The 12,480-nt window shown below is 29.9% G+C and overlaps 1 long non-coding RNA gene across 9 annotated transcripts in view; it reads right to left on the bottom strand.

The window, feature by feature from the left end:
• Positions 1 to 12,480, bottom strand: part of LOC126549666 (uncharacterized) — a 75,163-nt gene that overhangs the window by 34,279 nt on the left and 28,404 nt on the right. The window contains exon 3 of one of the 9 annotated variants that reach the window (XR_007603785.1): positions 127 to 191. The exons of 7 other annotated variants lie outside the window; for them this stretch is intronic. This is a non-coding gene — a long non-coding RNA (uncharacterized LOC126549666). Of the gene's footprint in view, positions 1 to 126; positions 192 to 3,852; positions 4,125 to 12,480 lie in introns of those variants that run through there. One more of the 9 variants, XR_007603780.1, reaches the window with a different exon arrangement.

The raw sequence follows: 12,480 nt of genomic DNA, 5'->3' as shown, positions 1-12,480 counted from the left end.
CGTATCTATGTGCTATACACTGGTTCACATGTATGATGTATTCGTAAACCAAGATCGTAAAAAACAAATGCAGATTTCGTAACCAGATAGTCTGAAAATGTATTATAAGTAACACGTATTGCGTACTGCTTGATAATTCATCCAGGAAGTCGTCTTAAGTAAAAACGACGATACATTACTACTTTCTGTTCCTGTAATATATGTCACTCTGTGTTATATTTGGTTCTAAAATTTAAGGTAAGTATTTACCAACAACAATAAAATTTTTGTTGAAAATTTCTAAAATTATTCCAATCAATTAAATAATCAAATGACTATAACATTACACTACCACAATAATATGAATTTCCTCGTATTAGGTATGTAGTATGCGAGTAAAAAAACACAATTAATATTATAAATTACAATTCATAAAGAACTTGACCATTTAATAGATAAAAAAAAAAAATAATAATAATAATGATAACGCACAAGTAATGAACAAAAATAATAATGAAATAATAAATTTTTAATTTTATTACACACTCGTTAATCCGGTTTGGTTTTTATAGTGTTTATAATTTAGTGGTTTATGACGAAATGTAACATAGTTTCAAAAGTAAGTATTGAGAGTGCAATTCGTATGATATAATCAACGGCTTAATCATTGTGCGTAGGTACTAAGTAAAAATAAAAAGAATTCGTCACCGTGCCTATAAACCTACTTACAATTGGTTCTTTTAAATCATGAACCCATTTAAAAAGTTTCAGATTTTTTTTATGTTTGAAATAGTTTAATATTTTAAGTCTATGCTTGGTCAAAATTGTACTTATATACGATAAAAAGATAAACAGAGATGAACGGTGTTTTTTATAAAACTACATTGCTAGGCACTACATAATAAATTAGACGCGTTGACTCCATCTGCAGTTATAGTAATATTAATTATTATATTATTGTACACACCGGCCAAAAGTTATATACCTACTTATGTATATATAAATTATATAATATGTCCATCATTAATCATTCTAAATGTGTTCATTGCGGCGCTACTTCCTTTCAAGTTCTTTGCGGTATGGTTGAAAAAAATCGTTCGGCGAGCGTAATGTGTACTATACGAGTAGGTATAATAGTACTGTGACGCTTGTCGCACACAAGAATTTTCGAATGTGGCGGACGGAAAATATTTTAATTAAAAACCAAAACGATAATACTCGTTGAAAGTATGATGTACGAGCACCGACACTATACGAGAACGCCTAATGAGTATAACTACAACGGCCGTCATACACCGTCGTCCTGCGAACGCTCATATAATATATTATGGTTATTATTACTTAGGTATTAGGTACACAATATCGCGCTGTTTGTCGGGTGCGGATTAGCGTTGTAGATAATATTATTCGGACGACGATTCGTCATGGTCATATCCACGTCCGAATATTAGTGAGCCGCGAGTGCTGTAGGTATACGCCGCGAACGCAAAACAATGAAAGTCGTAATTTCACCGGGAGAAAGGTGTACGGAAACCCGAGGAGAGTTCGGTAACAATATTCAAGAATCTTCAAAACGCTGATAAACAATCGTAAAACAAAAAAAAAAAATACGAATAATAGTGCAAACAGATCGAGCAGAGGGAACACTTTTACGGCGGGCGAACGTGTCTTATCCCGCTCGACGGTGATTAACATTTAATTTTTATAGGTTTTATATTAGCTGGTAGGTACATATAATATACGATATGTGTGTATTTAATTATAATAAATTCATACGTGTTTGCTGTGTGTGTGTTAAGGTGTGAATCACCAACGACATGATCCCATTTTTCCCCTTTAAAAGTAGATTTATATTTTAAATTCTATTTTAAAATATACTTTTCCATAAATAATTGAGATTTTTTTGAATACTTGAGAAGTGTTTTGTGGGGATTGATATTAACTTCCGTTTTGCAAACAAGTAAATTATTACGTGGATAATATTTCTGAAAATATACTTAATTCAAAATTCTATATTATATTACAAATAATGTTGATCAATTCATCTTAATTATTAAAGTTTTCCAGTCACCATAGCCCGTGAAAACTTTCAAAACAATCACCATGGACTTTTTGTTCAAATTTAGATTTTCAGGACATAGGCATTTTCAGAAAAATAATTTATAGTAGAAAAATAAGTTCTCAGTTTATGTATCTCTACACAACACTCAAACATTAGACAGTAAAACTTCAAGAATTTGAAATTATGGTCTTTAAGTATATAAAAAAACTCTAAAAATCAGATTTTAAATAACTGAATTATATTGAAGAAGATAAAGGAGGTGAGCACATCTGATGAAGTATACTGTATCCTTTGATCCATATACATATAAATTAATGAATTGTTTATCGATTTTATGATCGACAATAATTACCAATCAGAGTGCTTATGTCTGCAGCCAAAGACGTAAAAAAAAAGTATTTTATACAGTTTTGAAACGACATTGTGGTCAATACGTGAGAGTTACTGCAGCGAAGACGTTAAAAAAATCTTCCGAGACCTCCGGTTCAAATAATAATAAAAACTCAAGGTAAGTAACAAGTCCTTACATAGGGTGAAAAAAATGAAATAATTCATAAATTGTTTTTTTTTTAAATCCTTCTTTCATTTCAATTATACTCGGTGGATTATTTTGTTCGATGATATTTTTATTGGAATATTATTTCCTGGTTTTCAGTAATAAGCTGCTGCGGAGTTTTGTACAGTAGTACGTATGGCGTAGTACTTCCATCGATTTCATTATCCCAACTATACTTAATAAGGATGCCCAAAACCATCGTTTTGCTAGACAATTTTGTAAATCAGAGTTAATTCACAACGTTCCGTACGGTCCGAATTTGCTCCGTGTATTTTACTACGTCTAAAGTACAATATCATATTATATTGTTACAAAGTACCTATGCATTATAATATAATGATGTATAGGTTATAATGTTATAAGATATAGTGAGAATAAATTAGAATGTAGATCGTTTGAAGGATGTTAATATTTGGAGAGAGTATATAAATATCTGCGTAAGAGGATTCGTTCGCGAGTTTTTTTTTCGATTCTTGAAAGTATAAAATACTTTTTATTCTTTTACTCACACACGAATTATTCGTGTAGTCTAAATCGAACGTTTATATGTATACAACTCGAGCTGTCAATCAAAGTTTGAAACACGCACAATATGCGAGTGTATATTTAATCCAACGATAATATTTTCATAATCATATCGACTGACAGAAATAATCCTTTGGAATGAATCAATATCGTCGATATATATTTCGATATATATAAATTTGTTCTAGACCTACTATGTTGTTTATTGTTGTTATTCCATACCAATAATTTTATTGTGCGTAACGCGTACCTATATAAGTATATATAATAATACTATACGTCATGACGTGTGCAACCAATTACCTACATTCGTGTTGAAGGAATAAAAGAAAAGTAAAATCATTTTTATAGTGAATACTTATAGTAATTCTACATATTATTATCTATTCTAATATTGTATAAAGTTTATATGTATAATTAAACAATGCGTATTTCTCGAATATGACTTTTCTATTGGGTTAAATGACGTGTGAAGACCACGACGGTCGAGTAATGGTTATAGTGGCACAGCAGACATTTTTTTTCTAAGAATAAAGCATTATACATAATAATATGTTATGCGCCTACTCATATTTACCAATTTCGTAAAAAAAATATAATTTTATAATATCAGTTTAATAACGTCTTTTATTTTCTCTAAATAACTTCTATAGAAGTAAAAGTTTATTTTGTATTAAATATTCTTATGCTCAGATACTCGTACAAAGTTTACAAAATAATTTTTATTTATACTGATATACTGAATAAAATGAAAATTAGACAAGCATTACTGACTGTCGCTTAACTTGGATTTAAGAATTTTCTTGAGGTTATCGTTTAATTCTTAACTTTAAAGTCCTCTTTGCTTACGTTATATCAGCTTAACGTCAATCAGTTTAATTTTTTGATGAACTTTGGGTCGTTGAATGCCAAAACACAAAAGTTGAAATGCCAAACAACTTTATTTTAAAAATAGTGGTGTTAAATTTTGTTACGTAGGTTGAAAACGGCCTCTTCATTATACTAAGTATTATAATAAATAAAAGTAGTTAATTTAAACAATTATTTAACGTATCTGACATAATTTAAAAAATATTTATAAATATATAATATATATATTTCATTTATAATTTAAAGAAGAATATCTATGAATATATGAAGGATTATTAAAATGCTAGTAGTGATATATACTTTGACAATTATTATAGCTAAAAAGTAAAAAGTCATCTACCAAAATGTCTATATCTATACAATTTTGTAATTTGATAATGTTGTAAAACATTTATTTTTTGTAAACTTTATTCTTGTATGGATCTCAATATTTATCTGTACAATATTAATATTAGTTATCAAAATAAATATGGTAGTATAATATGTATTTAAATAATTTTAATAGCATTTCGATAAAATATTATCGAAAATAATTATCAGAGCAGATGTCAATGACTTTTTTCGGCAATCACGTACCTACCTAAACCAGAAATTACAAAAAGCTAGTCAGACTTTCACAGAAATTGAGCATTAGTTATTTTTGCGTGGAAAGATTTGCTAAATTAGGTTTTGAAAATGGGGGCGTACATGATAGGTAAGTGTGTTTTTGGCCATCGCTTGTTGCCAGTGCGAGGAAAAAAACCAATGGGCGTTTCCAACGACATATTTTACGTAATAATAATTAATCATCAGACCATTATAATTTATTTACGATAGGTATTGGTTCACTGCGGCGTATACTTTATACAAAGTGTGAAACACTAAAAAATAATGATAGGTACACGTCGGCAATTCTATATATTTTGATACTTTAATGAATTCGATTGTAAGCTTTTCGTGTACACCACTCTAAACGACCGTATTATAACATTATATAGTGTTAAGTTACACACAAATATACAATATATATAGGCATATAATGATATGTACGTATAAGTGGTGTATGCGGAATATATTATTATCGCGAGGCCGAAGTTGTTCTATTGTTTTATAATTGGTTCGTTTTAATTCGGTTCCCGTATTTACGTATACATAATAATAATAATATTATTATTATCGCTCTTATTGCGACACCCGCTGTTAATAATAAAACAAAATAAAATAAAAAAATACAAGACAATGCCATTGGAAAATCGGTGTAGCACTACTGTAATTTTATTGTAGTGTATCCACCAATCACATATTGTAATAATTAAATAATATCATATAAATCATTATCGATTATCATCATTAATATACTCAGTTGATGTGGTGGCGGGGAGGGGGAGGGGGTGGGTCGACCTGTCTTCTTTTTTACTAATAAAAAAACGTAAAGATGTTAGTTATAAGTAAATAAAACTCGTATGTACTGCACCTGTTCATACACCTGTGAGTGAAACACAATAAGTATTAACTATATTCAGTATTACAGTATAACATATTATTATATAAAAGCGGAAGGGGAGGAGATATTGATTTCGATACAACGCCATAATATTATAACAATATATTATTGTCAATTTTATCACTTAATCAGTTGTAAATCATTATATTTGTATGTATTTAGGTGTGAATATTGGTCGGAAAAATATTGTTTTCGTAAAACCACAAAACCGTTTATAGATCAGTTATTTTCGTAGCCGAATAAAATATGTTTCATTTTATATTATATTATACGACGATGCCTAGGTTTCGTAGCGCTTAAAAATCAGCGACCGCATAACCGTGTCGCGATTTTGCATTAACCCACTGACGGATTCGGGGGAAACACTGTTCCGCGTGATTTTGATAACACCGAAAAACGAGCATCCCTAAGAAGAAATTATACGTATAGAGCTCAATACTTTTGTACAACATTGTATATTTGTATCGCTTGAAAGATCAATTATTGAATTTTAATTCCTATCATGAAATCGTTTTATTTTTTTCTTTCACTCGATCACATATAACGTCACGTGTATCACATTGTAATACGATAAATGAACGTTTGACAAGGTAAAGTCGAGACAATGATGTACTACGATATGAGAATATACCGACACGAGATGCTACAAAAATGTTTTGAAATTATGAAATGTGTAATACTCGTGACATTAATCGCATTTACGATAATTTCACCGGCAATTTTTTTGTCTAAAATAATCGCAGCCCCCCTGCAGCCTAAATCCGCATTCACGACTCACAGAAGTAATATTACAACGAAGTGAACGAAGGTACCTATTATGGAAATATAATATTATACGTCGTATAAGCGAATGTGTCTCTGTTGCACACGCCACAGCGGAAACACGTTTAGAGGAAAAGAAAAAAACAAATTTCGTTTTCATTCGAAATTAATTCGCAAATCGTGAAGTGTAATGGACTCCAGATATGTGAGTGTGAATAAACGATTTGGCTGACCGGACGTGGCGTTGTCGTATCGCGCATAATGATAATATATATTATTTACTATTTACTTATATATTATGTTATAATAATATTATTATAAATGAATAGCGCACACACCGTTGGCCGTCACGAAACGTATGCGCCACATAAACGCGTTTAAATCGTTATGATTGTTTTACACGACTGCACGTGTTGATTTCACGCTCGTTCTGAAAAATTGTATTTTAATTTTTTTTTCCTGAAATCCGATTGCCCGTGATATTATTAACGTTTTACGATTTACGACGATGTCTACATGAATCTCGTTCGCATAATATACTTACAACTATTGTAATAATTCTACATAGCTATAGGGTATATCGGTATATGTATACTTTACGCTGCAGAAGGAATATAATAGGAATATTATACAGGTACAATGACTGTATAGCTCATACCTATATTACATCGCTTATGCATAATACATATTATTGTATGTTTGAAAATATATGTAATACGCAGTCATTGCGATAATTCGGATTTCATTCGAACTATGTATTTTTCGAGTTTTATAACATTTATATAACTGCAAGGGACAAAAAAATACAAATTCGGGTTATCGAGGTTTTCGAGTTGTTGAGACTCGATTGTAATGCACTCATCCCAAAAATTTGTAAATAATATCGTACTATGACCTCACAATTATTATAAAGCAGGTTGCAATAGTCTCTCGCATAAAATAATCAATTTTATGTTTAACATTTTTTCTGCCAATTTATTTTTTCTTAATAATTAACGGTATAACCGTTTATTATGACCAACGATCGGTCACATGTAACAACGGTCTATATCGAAAGGGTCTTATTATAGTACGTATAATATTTAGCATAAAATATATGAGTATTTAAAATATTGTAAAAACCATATACGCGTGACGCGATGAGTTGGAAAGTCTCGTGGATGCTGCAATCGAACATTAAATTTAACTATGTTATAAAAATATAAAAATGGTTTAATTTATGGCTAAAAAACTATACACGTAATACGATAATGATATAGTTTAGATAAAAGTTAAAAATAATTTTACACATCAATAAAAACAAAAATGGGTTATTTTAGATTCTGATTAGGGCGATGAATTTATATTGATTCAATAATGGGTTTTATTTTCGTACAACTCATTACATTTTGGAAAATTACAAAATACCTACGCTTTGATCTGTAACTTAAAGGCCAGGGTTATCCACTGCGTTTTCCGTCATCAGTTTAGCCCAACCTAATTCAATATAAAATAAGGAGTTTGCGTTTTTATTAATTCGGCTTTCGCACGCTAAAACGCAAGCCGATTGGCATTTTCCGCTGAGGATGAAAACGCAGCGTATTACATCCGTCGTATATAATATGTTACTCCGATATAAACCATTAATTTGATGGAAAACACAGCATTTCACAAGTAGCGTAATACGTCGTATCTTGCCCCAGCCAAAGGATGGTTTCTGATGTACAATTGAATCTATTTAATTTTTTGGGAGTAAGGGTAGGAGTCAAAAGTAAAAAATCCCCAGTCATTTTAAAAATAATATGAAATTTAAGCTTTTCAAAAGATTCAATAATGTATAACAGTTGAGATTTGAAAATTTGACTAAATTTTTATAAGCATACAATTAGCATTATATATATATTATATAAACATAATAAAGTAATAAACTGTTGGTTCTTCTTACTATTAACAAATATTTCAATCTTTCGAATTTTCAAGAATTTTTCGTTTTATGTAGGTATAATGCGATTTTTGTTTTTGGGTAAAATATTTTGAGAATTCAAAAAAATATATTTTGATAGGGACCAAACTCAACCAAAGTTTTAATTTAATCTTTTTATTATTATGTATTTTATTATTTAGGTACTAAATTCACTTTGACATTTTCAAAATATTTATATTCATTTTAAGCAGCTATTTTATATTTATACTACGGACGTATTGTTATCTTTTTATGGTATGTTAGTATCGACATACTACAACGCATAATAATAAGTTATAGTTATTATACATGAAATCATAAGATGATAGTTATTATATAATGCAACAAACGCGATTTGTTTTTTTAAAAAATCCTATACAATTTACCGCATTGTAAATAGAAAAAAAAATATTAATACTTAGTATAATAATGTAAACTAATATGTTTAAATATATAATAATGAAAATCATTAAAAATACAAGTTGACAAACCATTTCTGCTCCTCAGAATCGTTGTAAGTTTGCAGTATGATTTATAATTAAATTAAAATTAAACACTTTCATTACAGTGACCTACTCAATAACGAGATACACTCGACACCTATTAGAAGACAGCAGAACGACTTCCCCTGTTTTTACTATTAAATACGTTTTACATAAAAAATAATAATATATATACAGGTAAGCTTTAAATCACGTACTGAAGTCATACCTATTTGAACATAAAATTGAGATCTTCAACGATAAATATCTAAAATATTTTATCTTTATAGGTAAGGTAATAAAATATTTCAAAAAAATTACTCGTTGTGTGGTATGTATTAGTCATCAAAAATTATTATTATAAACCGTATTAATTAAACAGTTTATTAATTTTGTTTCGATTTACTTCAATTTGGCTAATGAGAGAAAACAAACAGGTTTACGACTAAAATGTCAAAATTTGAACTTTATCAATTCTGAAAGCTTTTCAAATAATAATAATAATAATAATATTATAATTTAAATATTTTTATGTTTTATCTAGATTTACTACTATAATATTATAATATACGTTTCGTATTTATATATTTTCCCTTTCAAACTTTTACATTTCAAAATATTCATCTATCCAGTTTTTCAGAGCAATACCTAATATAATTTTCTTTAGATACTAGAATAGTTATATAATGACCGATAGAACGATAGTCAATAATCGACGATTAGAAAACCTAATTTGATTATTTATTCGATAAAAAGGGGTCAGTTGTTCGAATGTAATTTGTTAGAATGTCAAGTTTTATAATGGAAGACAACATTAAACAGAATTGGATAGTGTAAGAACAAAAGACAAAAACATTACGAGTATAAGTATACTAATGATTTTTTTTCATTCAAAAATAATAATACCGTCGTAGTATAAATACCATAGTCAGACGTCGTGTTATCATAGTTTTCTAAATAATATGCAGCTTAAACAATGTCGTAATAATTATCGTTTGTATAGGTATTTAATTCCCTCTCACAATTGCCAAGAACATCGTCGTATGATGATTTTATTATCAAAACATTAAGTACAATAGCTCTGCAGACTGGTAAACACAATACCAATAATGTTTACAATATTTAAAAATGTTTTAATTTCATAAATTCAAAATGTTGACTGATATTGACGTTTCGTAACTCTTTAGTATCAAACACACTGCTCATACATTACTCACGTATAGTGTTTTTTTTTTTTATTTTTAACCGTTATACATTTTAAAATAGGTTTTTTAGAAAATCTAAAATCCGGGTGAACCGTCTGCAGGTCGTACAGTATAATATTGTCTTTTTATAAGTATCTGGAACACTTGTATACTTTTTTTCGAAAAACGCAACGTACGAACCGTCGAAAGGCACTCTGCGGGGAACCCTTTGACAATAACACTAATAAAAACAATAGGTCAGAGTAGAACTGCAGGAGCAATCGTGATGGAACACGGCGACGGACGACAATAATTTTATCATTAATCGGCACACAAGTAAAATCCGTCAAAAAGAAAAATCATCGGGACGTGAGACGTGCGTGGGTAGACATTTTTCCGGCGTATAAAATACGTATACAGTAATAATAATATTAATATATTATATATTATCGTCGTATCGCTTCGTATTGCGGCGCATCGGTTCTATGACTCGTTTGTAGGTCACGCGTCGCTCAAAATTTCTCCTACCCGTTCACCGATACAGTACGCATAATGATATTATGCCAGCCGGTTTTTACTTACCTACCTACCTACCTGCCAGTGATAATAATTGCCCCCTCGTCGTCACCGCTTCTACGTGAAACACACTGTCGTATGCATTTAGGTAGGCAGGCGCACACTTTTAGAATCATCTGACGTACTATAAGTAATACGCGTTCGAGAGAGAGAATTCGAATCCAATGATGATTATGCGCTCGCGAGTGTGTGAGAGACTATATGTATATACAATACGTTCACTATCTCTTTCAAACAAGGTCAGCTTAACCGCCACTGCCACCTCCCCGAGGCGTCCAAAACGAAATCATCGCACTTTTGCGGGAATTACCGTCGCGTGTTGTTTGTATACTTTTTTTTTTTTTTAACACAAGTATATAATATAGTACGGGAGCGAGTGACTGCTACCTATAATATATTATATACATAGTATTATTGTATATACATAATATATAATGTGTATAATTAAGTACGATCTGTGGAAACACTTGGCGACCACCGCACAAAACGGTCTAAAACTAAAACAAATTTCATCGAAACCGCTTTGCGTAGGTATACTCGGAGGATATAAACGGTGGCTTTTCGCTCTGGTGAGAAGGGGAGGTCATAGGCGTTGAAGTATTACATTTCTGCTGCTGTTGGTGCTGACGACATTTGACCTCAAGTATCGGTATATACACGGTGTTTGTGTATAATATAATACGACTACATGTGTACCTCGGGGGGCATGTGGGCGATGACGATCCGATTAAAAAACAATTTTTCCGGTAACACGACGCGTTGTTATTGTAATACGATTATCGTCCGAAATGTAAACGTCAAACATAGGTGACTTGAAAAAGTATGACTTGATGTTCTATTGGTATGTCGTACGTTGTTTTCGTTAAGCGTTTTTATGTTTTCTTTTTTTTCACGGGGGAGGGGGGCTTGACCACTGCTAAGAAAAATAAACCTAAGTTAAAAGAAGAATAGTTAGCTTATTGAACAAAAACATCTCGATAATCTGCAGGTATAAAAAATGTCGATGTTATGCATGCCGTGTGTTAAAGACTATACAATATAATACAACTTGTGTTAAAAATCAAAAGTATTAACTTCACTTTGCAGTGTATATTTTATACTCGAATAATAAATAACTTTTTTAAATATACCATACATTTTTTCTTCGTTTTACAAAATCGAGAAGTGTTATTATACTTGTACAATAATAAAAACGTGTTCATTATAATTATTTATAACTGACAAGTGACAAGTAATAACAACCATACGCATATTATTCATGGCATGTATATTCGTAAAAAATAAACATAAAACCAAAATATTAAACAAACATTAAATAGTTAATTGAGTACAAAAACGGAATTAAAATATTTACCGTGAGCCAATCGAGAGCAAGAGTACGATAAACATCTATTTTATAATAAAACAAAGAATAAACTAATGGTTTAAAATTTTAAATTCACGCTGATTTAAACGCTTTCTAGAAAACATTTTATGTTTCAGATTTAAAGTAGTTGCTTATCGTTCGTTCGCTAATAGAAGTTGACACCATAGATAATTTACAATAATTACAATATGAGTAAAATACTAATTAGTAATTGGTTGTGACTATTGATGATCTCAATAGTACTCATTTAATATTATTTATGCAATTCAACAAAAAATTGTTTAAAAATGCGTTTTACAGTAATATGATAATTAGTACTAACGATATTCTATTAAAACCGACACATTAATTTAATATTTACACTGAAGTTTTTGGAACACAAAGTCTTCCCAAAATTAAATCACGTCAAAAATCAAATCTTATAGTTGCTATACAAATTTAAATTAACTAAAGTCAAATTTATATTAACTAGTGGAGTTTAGATTATACAATTCATAATTGTATAAATCTGTATCAAAGGAACAATACAAATAGTGAGATTTTATTGGTGGAGAGAGGATCCTGTTAAAATTGGTCATTGGATAATCTGAGAAACAATTGAATAAAAACAATACTGTATTATTGTATACAGAATATATTTAAATATCAATTTAGTGGAATATTATTGCAGTTTTAAATTTTTTGTTTGGATAT

Source organism: Aphis gossypii, chromosome 2, assembly GCF_020184175.1.
Source record: "Aphis gossypii isolate Hap1 chromosome 2, ASM2018417v2, whole genome shotgun sequence".
NCBI classification, from domain to species: Eukaryota; Metazoa; Arthropoda; class Insecta; order Hemiptera; family Aphididae; genus Aphis; species Aphis gossypii.
The sequence above is the reverse complement of the archived record's forward strand: the minus strand, read 5'-3'. Positions and strand labels throughout refer to the sequence as shown.